Raw genomic sequence first — 13,696 nt, 5'->3', positions numbered from 1 at the left:
GGAGATATGGATTTGAAGCCTGTAATTTCAGTGTTATTTCTATTTGGCAAACTCACCAAATCACAAATGAGTGTAGGTTGAAATAAAACAACTCCAATTAACACCATAACAAGTGTTTAAGTCCAGATAATTTATTTCATGCTTGCAAAAGGTGTAGAAGGTGAGAAGTTAGGATCTGGACAGGTAGTAATTATTAAGTGATTAAATACGGTTAATTTATCTTGAAAACAGAGATGCAAATAAAGTAACAAAAATGACTGAGGTTTGCTCTTGCACTGAGTTTCACATTAATGTAGGAACTTGTTCTGGGTCCTAGGTCACCAAGTGGCTATCATAGTAAACTTATGAATATCAAACCTCTGTTACTACTCTTCAGACATTTCTGGTCTTTCTTTCTTTCTTATCATTCTGTTGCACTGATGCCCCACACCCCTGCTTAGATTTTTATTTTTGTGCCTGTTTCAGGGGATATATTAATGCATTGCTGTTTTGCTCCTTTTTGAGATAGAGGATTCTTTTTAATGGTTGAAATAAAAGTACTCTGGGGCATGGTCCATGTCTCTGATTTTTTCTTTTAACAGTGCATGATGCTGCAGGTCTATGCTGCTTCATTGAATTTCTAGGCAGTGCCACATCTTAACTGGAAAAATATTGTGGTTTGCTTCCACTTTTCATGTGATTAATATTCCTGGCTGAATAGGAACTCAATATTATATACTTCAAATTCTGTATAAGAACTCCAAGGGAAAAAGATCAAATAAATAGTATGGTATCTTTAGCAATATTTATTATAGAAAGTTCTACATATGCTGACGTGCATATGTTACATATGTTAGATTTACTGAAAGTGGGATCATCAGGTTCTGCTAATTAGTAGACAAGATGCTGCTCACATTACAGTTTAATGAAAATGAAAATTTTTTGTCGCCTTTTTTCATAGGTTATGCCATCTGGCTCCATTTTTATTCAGTGCATGAACAGCATTAACTTTTAATTTTGTATCATGTACAAAGTGCTAAAATAATTCCTTTATTTCCTGTGTCTTCTAAATTGTTCAGCTAATTAAGAGCTCACTTAGCAGAGTATTGCATATTAATCTCATGGCCTCTGACTAACATGCTAGTTTATTAGAATAAAATAACACTGTAACACTTCAAGATGTGGAACTTCCATGGTGTTTCTATTCATAATATCTAAATTCTCAGAATTATCAGCAGATCTCATCAGCCAGTATTACTGTGGAGTTAGATATACGTCATCAGTGTTCAGTGATAGAATTTTAACTTGCTTCATGTTTATATTACTTCCAATCTCTGTTCTTTGAGGATGTATCAGCTGCATAATACAAAGTTGGACCTTCTTCAGAAAGAGGATTTTCTGTTACTCTAGTATGTAATTTTATTTGGGGAAATATGAGATAGTTTTTATGTGCTTTTGAAATTTAAATCCAAAGACTCCCAGGTTTATGAGATAATTCTTAAAATTAATTTCTTTCTAATGACTGTATTATTTAATTGGTTTTTGCTTTTGCAGATAATACGAGATGTGCATGTGAGGATTTTTTAAATCAAACCAGCTTTTATTGCATTATTAATTCAATAGAATGGTCACAGAAAAAGCTATTTTTCTCCCCATAGAGTCTCCAACTCAGTAAGATAATATGAGTTGTATCAATTGAATGGTTCCTCCAGAAACAATTGGCTTGACCACACATTTGAAAATACAGATGTGCTTTATATACCTTGATACTTCAAGGCTGATTTCTACGTGCTGAACTTAAGTTGTCAGGATGAGTAATTGCAGTCCTGGTGAAGCTGCATCTGGAGTGCTGTGTCTAGTTCTGGGCTTCTCAGTACAAGAGACAAGGAACTCCTGGAGCGAGTCCAGTGAAGGGTGACTGAGATGATTAAGGAATTGAGCATCTTTCTTATGGGAAAAGGCTGAGAGAGCTGAACCTGTTCAGCCTTGAGAAGGGACAACTGAGAGGGAACGTCATCAGTGTCTGTCAGTATCTGATGGGAGAGTGCCAAGAGGATGGAACCAGGCTCTGCTCAGTGGTTCTGAGCAATAGGACAAGAGGCAATGGGCCGAAAATGATGCACAGGAAGTTCCAACTGAACATGAGGAAAAACTTCTTTACTGTGCAGTTGACTGAGCACTGAAACAGATTGCCCAGAGAGATTGTGAAGTCTCCCTCACTGAAGATATTCCAGAACTGTCTGGATACAATCCTGTGCCATGTGCTCTAGGATGGTCCTGCTGGAGAAAGGAGGTTGGACAAGATGACCTACTGTGGTCCCTTCCAGCATTATCCATTCCATGATTCTGTGAATTTCTCTAAGTGAACTGGCCATGAAATACATGCAGCTTCCAAAAGCTGGAGTAGATCCCTAAAGTTTGTAAATATTGGCTGGCAACAAGGTTAGTGTCACAGATTATGGTATATTTTGTGTAGTCAGATATCTCTGAAAGTCCAACACTGCCTTCAGTCTATTTCATATGCTATCAAAACTGTATCTTTTAGTTGATGAGTGGGCTTGGCAAATGATGTGCTTTATTCAAACCGTGTTAATAATTTTCAGCTTTTATGGATTCATTCTATGATTCTAGTCTCATTCTCCATGTTTGGAAGAAGCAATACTTAGATAACCTCCTAACTGTCAAAGCATGCATTCTATTTATGTACCTTTTGTCACTTCTGTCTTATCCTGAAGAGATATAAGAACAGTCTGCAAAAACCTTTTAGTTTTAAGGACCAACTTTATTAGGTTTTAAAAAAAACCCTTGTAAAACAGAAGTTGTAGCTCCTGAAAATTGGCATAGGAATTCTAATATTGGAAAAGAATGGGGTAAAATAAAGAAGTATTTCTATTCTTATCAGATGATTCTGACCTCAGTCAAGAGATTAAATATTTCTTATGAGACTTCATTAATCAGAAACTGAAAATATTTAGTGCAGTCAAGTGGGGTTAAAGGAAAGTAGACCTTGCCTGACAAAATTATATGCAATGATGTATTTAAAAGCAGACAAGGGGTGCTGGAAATCAGGGTCCTTGAAAATGTTATACAATTTCTACTATACTTCTACTCTACAGCCTAGAGTAGAAGTTGGTTGATGGCTCTCAAATTAATTTTAAAGGTTATATAGGCACCTATGGAGTGTATTTTGAGTGATACTCTGAGAACATTGATTATAAAATGTTTGAGGCTTATTTTCAGAGATGGGGAACAAAATATGAAATCACTGGTTATAATGAAACACCCAGAGAATGCAGTGCATATTTTAGCCTAAAAGAAAAATCCTGAGATGGTCACATTCTGAAGTATGATAGGATAAACAAAAACCTGACACCAGAAAACTGTTTAGTCTCATCAATATAACATACAGCACAAAGCTGAAAATGTTTTTCAGGCCAATGTTTACCAGGCAGACCTTTAGTGGTGCAGGTAGTCTTGTGTTGGGACAACTTCTTAGTGGCTGTTGGGGTGATTCTCTGACCTTGCAATGATGCGGCCTACATGGACAGGGGAATGATAAGTGGGAATGATTACACATCAGGAAAACCTGATGCTTTTCGAATCTTAGGATGTTGAGGTTTGTCAACATTTTATTAGCCTACTGTGAATACATGCTGTGGAACTGATATGAGTTGAAAATATTTAACATGACAAGTGTATTGGAATCCCATCTCAGGATTCTGTCAGAGCCAAGACTTCAACTTTGGTTACCATTTAGATTCAAACTGCTCTGCATGTATGGCTGAAAATTGGAGGTTGAAAGTGGTAAAAATTGTAGGACTTGAAAAGGGACAAACTGTACAGTGTGTCAGCCTCTGCAATGCTAGGTCTCTGTGCCATCCAGGCCCAGCCATTGCATCAAAAGGCATGGGATGCCATAAACTGCAGAGACCAAAGCTTGCCAAAATTTGTCCCCTTTGAAATCCTGCAAACAGAAAAGAAGGACTTACAAACACTCTGGAAAGGAGATAGCATCAAAGGAAATACAGTTGAAAAAAATATAAAAGAAAATTGGGAAATGTAGTGACTTCAAGAAAATGGACCAGGATTACATGCGATGCAGTGCAAAGGAACAAAACATGCAGAAACTAATCTCACAGATGTTGCAAAGGCAGGGGAGATGATCAAGGAGGAAGACAGAACTTTGAGGGGAAGATATGAGAGACATGGCATAGGTACTGGAAAAAAAAAATCATTTCCAAGCTGAAAGTCATCAAAAGTCATGGAATGTCGTCAAGTGCAGGGATATGGACCAAAGATTGCCCTATTGGTTTCCATTGAAATTGCAAGATTTCGTTTCCCTTTCCGAAAAGAAATGAAATTTCCTTTCAGGAAGGGAAACCGAATCTTGCAAACCTGAAATACGAGGCTTACAAACATTCTAGAAAGGAAATAAAATAAACTGAAATGCAACAGAAAAAAAAAGAAAAAAACCAGAAAAATGGGACATTTCGTGACTACCCTGTAAGGAAAACTCATTTCCTTTCAAGAAGGGAAATGGAATCTTGCGATTTCAGTGTCACTGCACTTCATGGAATCCCATGCCTTTTGAAGGCTTTCAGCATGGCGACGATCTTTTTTTTTGTTTTTTTTTCAAAATCCATGCCATGTCTCTTGTATCTTCCCCTCCAAGTTCTGTCTGCCTCCTTGCCTTTTTCCCCTGCTTTTGCAGAATCTCTGAGCTTAGTATTGGAATGTTTTGGTTCGTTGCACTGCACCTTCTGTAATCCTGGTCCGTTTTCTTGTAGTCTAAAATTTCCCAATTTTCTTTTTTTTTTCCTTCAATTTCATTTCCTTTGATGGTATCTCCCTTCCAGAGTGTTCCTAAGTCCTTCTTTTCTGTTTTGGCCTTCAGCGGGGATCAATTATGGTAAGGCTTTGTGTATGTGGTGGGTGTCCCAGCACTTGATGGCATGCAGTGCCTTTTGATGGCTTTGACTTTGGCAAAGACTTTTTTTCTTTTTTTTAAAGTATGAATGCCATGTCCCTCATATCTTCCACTGCAAGTTATGTCTGCCTCCTTGATTTTTGCCCTGCTTTTGCAACAGCTGTGAGGTGAGTTTTGGCCTCTCTTGGTCCTTTGCACTGCAGCTCATTTCTGGCAAGACCACTTTCTTGTAGTCACTAAATCTCCCGATTTTCAATTTTTTGGAGTTTTTTTCAATCGCAGTTCTTTGGATCATATCTCCTTTCCTGAGTGTTTGTCAGTCTTTCTTTTCAGGGTCGCAAGATTTCAATGGGGATCAACTGGGCAAGCTTTGGTGCAAATGTCTGGACTTGATGGCATGCTATGCCTTTTGTTAGATTTGATTTTGGCAAAGATTTTTTTCTTTATTTTTTTTTTTTTTCTTAGTATCCATGCCATGTCGATCATATCTTCCCTGCAAGTTGTGTCTGCCTCCTTGATTTTTGCCCTGCTTTTGCAACAGCTGTGAGGTGAGTTTTGGCCTTTTTTTGTCGTTTTCAATGCACTCTATTTCCTCCCAGACCACTTTCTCGTAGTTACTAAATCTCCTGTTTTTGGGGTTTTTGTTTTGTTTTTTTTTTTTTCAATTGCGTTTCATTTGATCATATCTCCTTTCCTGTGTGTTTGTAAGTCTTTTTTTGCTGTTTCGTTTCCCTTCCCGAAAGGAAATTTCATTTGGTCCATTTCTGAAATGGACCAAATGAATCTTTTGCAAGATTTCCGAAATGGACCAAATTTCCATTTCCGAAATGGACCAAATGAATCTTTTGCAAGATTTCGTTTCCCTTCCCGAAAGGAAATTTCATTTCCTTTCGGGAAGGGAAACGAAATCTTGCAATTTCAATGGGGACCAAATGGGCAATTTGTGGTTTAATTTCGTGTACTTGATGGCATCCCATGCCTTTTGATATCTTTTATTTTGGCGACTCTTTTTTTTATCCAGTATCGATGCTCTGTCTCTTCTACTTCCCCTCAAATTTCTGTCTTCCTCCTTGATTTTTTTCCCTGGCTTTGCCACCTCTCTGTGCTTTTTTTTTTTCCATTTTTTCGTCTTTTTCATTGCACCGTATGTATTCTTCCTCCATTTTCTTCTAATCACTAATTTTCATAATTTTCCTTTTTTTTCCTTTCAATTTAATTTATTTTCATGCTGTCTCCAATTCAGAACATTGATTAGTCTTTCTTTTCTCTTTGTAGAATTTCATTGGGGAATAATTTTGGCATGCTTTGGTCCATGTCCCTGCACTTGATGGCATCCCATGCTTTTTGATGGCTTTCACTTTGACAACAATTTTTTTGTTTGTTTTTTTAGCATCCATGCAATGTCTCTTGTATCTTCCCCTCAAAGTTGTGTCTTTCTCCTTGCCTTTTTCCCGTACTTTTGCAGCATTTGTAAACCTATTTTTTGCATGTTTTGTTCCTTTGCACCGCACCTGTTTTCCTTCCAAACCATTTTCTGGGAGTCACTAAATGTCCCAATTTTCTGTTTCTTTGGTTTTTTTTCTGTTGCATTTCATTTGATCATATCTCCTTTCCAGAGTGTTTGTAAACCTTTTTTTTCCAGTTTGCAAGATTCTGTTTCCCTTCCCGATTACTTGGTCTGTAGTAGCAGCAGACTGTTTGCAGTAGCAGGATTGTGTTATGGTGCATTGTCCTTCAAAATTCAGTACCCATTGAAAATAAACTATATGTGAATTCTAAATATTCTCTAATGTATATTGTCTCTTGTTTCATCTATTACTCATCATTTCTCTCCCCTTTGCACAAGATTTATACCAATAAAGGACACCACCAAAAGAGAGTTTATAAGTCCGTAGAAATGTTATTCTTGCAATGATGTCTTTCTTCTTTCTCCAGGTGGACCATTTTTGTCATTTCTTTTTCCAGCTCCAGGGGGAAAGGGCCTGGAGACCTATCTTGATCTGAGACCTAAGAAAACACAGTGCTTTTTTATCCATTTTAAGGGCTCTGCAATATTACCTGCATGCTGTTTCAGAAATTTTACCTCTCACTGGATTAGTGGCAGTGTTCTTCTCCAAGAGCTAATAGAGAAAAAATATACCAGATAATAAATGAAGTCTAAATTTCTGTTGCAGAAATTAATCTTGAGGTCTGACACGTATGCTTTACTGGGGAAGGATATGGATAAAAGAATTAATATGTGGGCAATTTTACAACTGAAAAGGCATGAAAAAAATCAGCTTTAGGAATAGATATATACACTTCTAATTGGTATTGTGAAAGTAAAGTGTGATTCTATTAATTATAGTTAAATTATATATCCAAGCCAAATGAAACATGTATAAGAAAGAATTTCTGCTTTTGGTGAAAGGTTGCCATAATTTTCTTTGTGATCCACATATTACAATGTCTCAACAGTATAAATGTATACATTAATATTAATATTAATAATTTCCCTAAGGTCATGCATGTAATAGATGTGGTAATTCTCTTAGAATTGCATGAATAATTCAATTTACTTCGTGGAAGTTTTGCTGCATTTTTTAGCATGTTATCTTGAACCGCTACTTGCCCAAGTAGATTGTTGATTCTTGTGTTCTTTGGTTCAGGAGGCTGGAATGCGGCCTACTAATTTTGTCTTTAAAACATTCAAACAGAAGGTTATTCTGACTTTGAAGCAGGAGTTGTGTGTCCATTATACATAACAGTAGTAACAAACAGGATAGCTGTCAGTCCAGATTAGAATCCAGAGATGTTTCTACAGAGCTCTTCACTTTTGTGTGTGACCTCTGTCGACTTCCCTTTCTCATTTCTGCTTGATGTCAGGGAGAAGGAGTGAAAGGATGTTTATTCATTTCTCACAGCTATGCTCCCCAACATATGTCTTCAGAGTTGTGTTTCTTAAGATAACAATTGCCAAAGGTTCAGCAGATCTCTCTCTGTGTATTTTCAAGCTGTTACACCATTTTTAGTGACGTCTTTTCCTTCATAGCGGTATTATAATGGAAAATAAGACAATTATAGTGGTATATATCAGTGGAAAGAAGTAGTTAGCAGGGCAATGACAGACTGTGGGAGGTAGTCATCCACCCTGGCAGTCCCTTCAGAAAATGACCAAATGAGAGAATAATGTGATGATGGAACCAAAACTTCATTTTTATTTTTTTTTTTTGGTCTCAGATTAAACCTACGTGTTTTTTAATACAGTCTTCTATTTCTTTTGATGTAATCTTTAAGAAAAATTTGTGGGAGGCCATCAAGTTACTGTCCTGTCTTAGTTAAACAAATATCTTGGTCTTGACCCTTTTGGAATTCATAAAGCTGGAGGATTTGCTATTGCTTTTTTTTGCAACAGTTAGAAAAAAGATGTAGTATTATGCTATTAGTAGAAAACTAATCCCAAATATGATAAATCATTATCATTTAACAATCAAAATGAGTTTTATAGAAAAAGTTTTTATTTTCTGTTTTTTTATTTGATGCCTTATTTATTAAGAAAATCAAACAAATATTTATCTTGAAAATATTTATTCTACAGTTTTTGTGGACTTTTTTGTTTCATTGTTTTTGTTTGGTTTTGTTTGCTGTTTGTTTGTTTGGTTTGATTGGGTTGTTTGTTTTTGTTTTGGTTTTGGTATTTTTTCCCACTAGCCCCATTCCCTCCTCCACTTCTTGCAGAGAAAAACTTGTGTGAATTCAGGTTTTACTTGAATGTGGGAGATTGGCACATCTTTGCATTGTGTATTCCCGTTTTGTTAATTTGACGGGATTCTACCAGAGTACCACTTCTTAAAGTTTGGACACTTTATGAACCTAAATATATAATTTTCTGCTTTTGAAATAGAAATTCAGATCTCTTGTCTGTAAAATGTTAAGGTGATTAATTCTTTCTTGCTCTTCACTTTTTAGTCCAACATCTTTCACCAGCATTCTTGATAGTACTAATCAACGCAGTCCTTGATAGGTTCTTTGGGAAAAATTCGTGTGGTTTATGGTGTGTATTGTGTTCCTTCCCACTATCTGCTTTTTTTTGTTGTTTCCGTGATGCCTTCTGTAAGCTTTTTCCAAATGAAGGTGAGGAGTTGCTCTTCAAAACAATCTTTTTGCTCCCCAAAAACTTGCATTTGTCCTCATAAGCGGCAGCCCAGCAGCAAATAGTCTTTCCTCAGCAGCTCTGGCACACTCACAAAAATACAGCTTGCAGGTACTAAGTGGTGAACACAAAAATGAAGGGCATGCATCCATCACAGTTCATAATGCTGTCCTAAACAGGTCAGAAGCTTCCAGAATGGCATGTCATTGGGCCCAACTGGACGTTATTGAAAATGAATGGTTGCTTAGAAACAACACAACTCTGGACATTGAGCATGTGGGGAGAGGCCTGTTTTGCCAAAGAACCAGGGCAAGATAGAAAACTAGCAAGGAAATTTGCTACTAAAATTGTATTGCTATGAGCATTTCACAAAATACTGCGCTACAAAAGGTTTTTTCAGAGTCACCAGATAGCTTGTTCTGACAATTTTTCAGTAAAGATAGCTGCAGGTGCTGTGCTAGTCAGTCAACAAAATTGGGATTGTGTTTTAGAGAGCAAAAAAAAAAAGAAGCAGATACTGGACTGTCCATACAAATGTGAAGCAGAAAAAATGCCCTGAAGAAACTCACTCACACAAACACTTTAAATAAGAGATAATAAAGAAGGAAGTCTGTAGTTTCTTTAGTCCTGGTTTACAACTAGGTTAGTTAGATATGTGTAAAAATATAAAACACATACATATAAAATAAAAAAATGGTTTTGAAAAGTAAAAATAATGAAATAATAAATTTTTAAAATGTCCAAGTAGGGATTTGCAATGTTTATCCAGACGCTGAAAAAGTCATAATAGATTTACGTATATCTTTGTTGGATCAGATATAGAAATTATTTTCATTCAGTAATAGCTTATGTGCTATTAGTTGTTCAAGTTTTCAGGTTGAGGATCTGGTTCTCAGCAACCCTGTGTCTTCTGGTTGTCTTTATGGAACAGTATGTGTATTTTCAACATGTTGTCTTTTTATTATGTTCCAAAATAATTTTGGCTTAATTATCAGTTTCAAACATTATTTCTTTAACTCTGTCTGAATATCTTAATTATAATTTCTTTAGGAAGTTATTTCAGCCTTTATTCTGCTGCAGCATTGCTTATAGTCCCTGTTCAGAGGCCACTTGGAAAGATGAGGTATGAGGTTTTTTTCTAATTAGATAGAAAAAGTAGTCAGCTGAAAAGTATTCATCTAATGACTCTGATGCTTGTAAAGGCTTGAGCAGAGATTTTTTAAACTAAACCATAGCAATATATTATAATGATGTAGCAATAATTTTCTTTGTTTCTGAAAATTGTCATGTTTCAAGTCATTGTTGCTCATCTATTCAAATGGAGCATGATAACAACTCTGACTTAGAGTAGATAATTTTTCAAGTTTAGCAGTGTGCCTTGACAGAATTTTTTAAAACTCTCTGCATTTTATGGTCACTCATTAGTATTTTGGAGGGGCTGAAGTACTGACTTTATTTTTAAAATTGGGAAAAAATCAAGAAAGGGGGAAATAATTTAAAGTGGTCACCTGGCAAGGCAGAGATAGGCATGAATTCTGGAAATACTAGTTGATATGATAGCAAATGAAAGAGCAAGAAATTAGAAAGTTGTGAAATAAGTTGATTTTTTTGGATGACATTGGTAAGGAATAAAGAGGTGCTGTCAATGATGAAGTTGAATTGGGTCCTGAAATTGTGGTATTGGAAAGATACAGCAGACAGCTTGGGTCTAGATAATGTTGTCCAGCTAATGAACCTGATATACAGTAGAAATTCTGGAATTCTGGAATTTTTTTAGGCTGGGAAAAGCTGGGTAGATTAACAAGATGGAAATAAAAGTAGGAAGTTGATTTTATTTAATTTTGTGTTTTTCTAATTAGTGTTACATAAGAGATCCTGTGTTTCAACAGGTAAAGCTAAAATGGTACTTTTGCTCAGAACAGAGATCTCTGTAAAGGGACAGTTTAGATACAGGTATAGTGACATCAGTAGACTGGTATATTTTGCTTCTTAGGAGACACTGGTTCTGTTTACATCTTAACAGCATAAGTGTGTATTTATAAATGTGAATAAATGTATAAAATATTGGGGGGCTGCCATGAAAAATTTGTGGCTGCTTACATATAATCAACAAAGAGGAAGGAATTTTATATATACATACATATACACATATATATAGAAATATATAAATAACAATGTACAACAGTCTCTGAAGAGTAAAGTTAAATGGACTTTTTTGTAAATGAACTTCTTAAATCCAAATAAAATATGTGTGAAAGAATTTTGTATCTTTGTCATAGTTTTATAACTAAGTTTTGGACTTCTGGGAGAAAATATATTAATCATTGCACACAATAGCTGTTCTTTCCTGTAGGTACCACTTAGTGAGGTTTTCCTTCTTACATATCAAGAGTAACTATTTGTCTTGTATTCCCTTATCAGTTTGTTTATGGGAAGACTTCAGAGGAAGAACTTTTATGCTTAAAAAAAACATACAGTTAATGTGCTGTCTGTTAGAGAAAAAACATTCTTCTGAAGTTAGTGGCCCTTAATGATGTGTTTCTGTTGTCATGGAAATGAGGGGGTTTATTTTTTGTAGGTTTGTTTGTTCTGCTTTTGCTTTTTATAGCATTCCTTTTATAAATTTAGCTTCATACTGGCAGTGATGTGCTTCATAAAAGAAAAGTTATACTTCCTTTATCATCCTTTTACTTCCCTTTTATGTCCGCAAGAGTTTGACGGCTAAAAGGCTGAGAAAGAAGCAAATATTGGGAGATAAGAAGATATTGGGTGTGTACTTCATCTTGTACAACAGAGTCTCAATCTGGCAGGAAAAAGAAGGCATCATTGCAATGAAGCATGCAGTGGTAAAGTAAAAAAATAGATTGGACTAAATACTAGATATTGTTAACACTTTTTGTCTAATACAGATGTAATTTGCAAAGTTACTGATGGAGGCCAGGAGAGCAATCCAGTTTTTACTGCATTTGTTTTCTGCCATTGACTGAACAGTTTTTTTCCTTTGTGTTTAAATACAGGGTCATGTTTTTTACAGTTCTTTCATACTTGTTTTTTCTGGGTCTTGATGATAAGAAAAATGATTCAAACATAAATGTGGTTAATGCTATTTACAGAATAATTAGAAAGTGACTTTAATGAGTTAATCCTATGACTATTCTGATGCCAGGAACCCCTGAGGCCTGTCAGCATCAGACACACTTCTTCAAGATGTCATGACACATTGCACAGAATTTCCCTCTGTGTTGAGGTTCAACATATCTGACCACCTGCCATGCTTTTATATTTTTCTTCCTCATCATTAAATTGATCAGTTAAAAACGGTCTGTTTCATCACAATAAAACCAATAATTTGTGATCTAATGAGTGTGAAATGTCCATGAAGGACATGTAATACACGTCAGAACATCAGACAGAACCATCTGTACATCCTCCTGTAACATCTGTACATCCTCCTGTAACACCTGCAAGCTACCGTGACAGGACAGAGCATGGGGTCATTCAGCGGCCACTGGGGATGACATATGGGCACTAGCTGGGGAGGCTTAGCTGGCTCAGCATATACCTCAGGATCACTAATTCCTCATTAGGTCTTCAGAAGGCTTTCCCCGTTGCAGTTTTTCTGTAAGTATATGTTCAAATGAGCTGAAGCACTCTAAACAAGTGATATCTGTAAAAATAAGCACATAAACGTTTTTGTGCTGGTTCAGAGACAGAGAGAAATCATGATTCAGGTTGTGAGTATTTTGAGTCTCTGCTCTGAAGACACAGATTTTTTGCTTCCAAGAAAAGGTGGGAAAGGTTAAAAGAGGTAATACTTGAGAAGCAAATATGATCTCTTTTGCATAGTGTCTTCTACCATGGGAGAACCTTCATTTTACATCTACCATTGTTTTTGCTCTGATATGATATTTTATCCTTCCATCCAAAGTTTATATTATAATGAAATAGATATGCAGTGAGTAACAGCTGCAGCTGGGTTCCTAACAGGTAGATCTTGCAAACTATTATAAGTTACTATAGTCTGCTTAGAAAAATGTGGGGAAAGATCTGCAGAACCCATCTGTGTCTAACCTAACTTCTACTCTTTCTCAAATCTTTAGTTGCATGCTGTGCCTCCAGTATCATCACTCTCAGGGTTTTTCTGCCTTCACTGAATACTTAATTCTTTAAGTATTGTCCTGGCCATTTCTTTTTTAACCTGTTTCCTTATTTTTAGGGTTTCCCATATGAACTTTAGAAAAACAGTTATTCATATGCTCTGTTTTTTTCTCTGTTTTGTCATAGCTTTTCTGTGTGTTGCTGTATATTTTGAAATCCAATGCCTCAGTGATTGTTTTTCTTCTCTATTAATGTACTCAGTTCATCAGTGTCTTCATTAGGGCAAAACTATATTTACATTTTTATATGTGTAAATTTCTCTTTCTCTTTAAAAATAAATGAAACAAAGATATGATATTTTGATGCTTATTATTTTTATTATTATAGGTATCAACAAAATATTTTTAAAAAGGAAAAAAATCTTGTTAGTGCAGGATAATTAAAAAAAGCACATAGCAAGTTAGTTCTTTATTAAACATGTCCTTCAAAAAATTATGCATATGGTTAATTCACAGTTAAACATCTGAGATTACTTCTTTTAGGTTTTATCTGCTAAGTAT

Source organism: Serinus canaria, chromosome 4, assembly GCF_022539315.1.
Source record: "Serinus canaria isolate serCan28SL12 chromosome 4, serCan2020, whole genome shotgun sequence".
Taxonomy (NCBI): Eukaryota; Metazoa; Chordata; class Aves; order Passeriformes; family Fringillidae; genus Serinus; species Serinus canaria.
The sequence above is the reverse complement of the archived record's forward strand: the minus strand, read 5'-3'. Positions refer to the sequence as shown.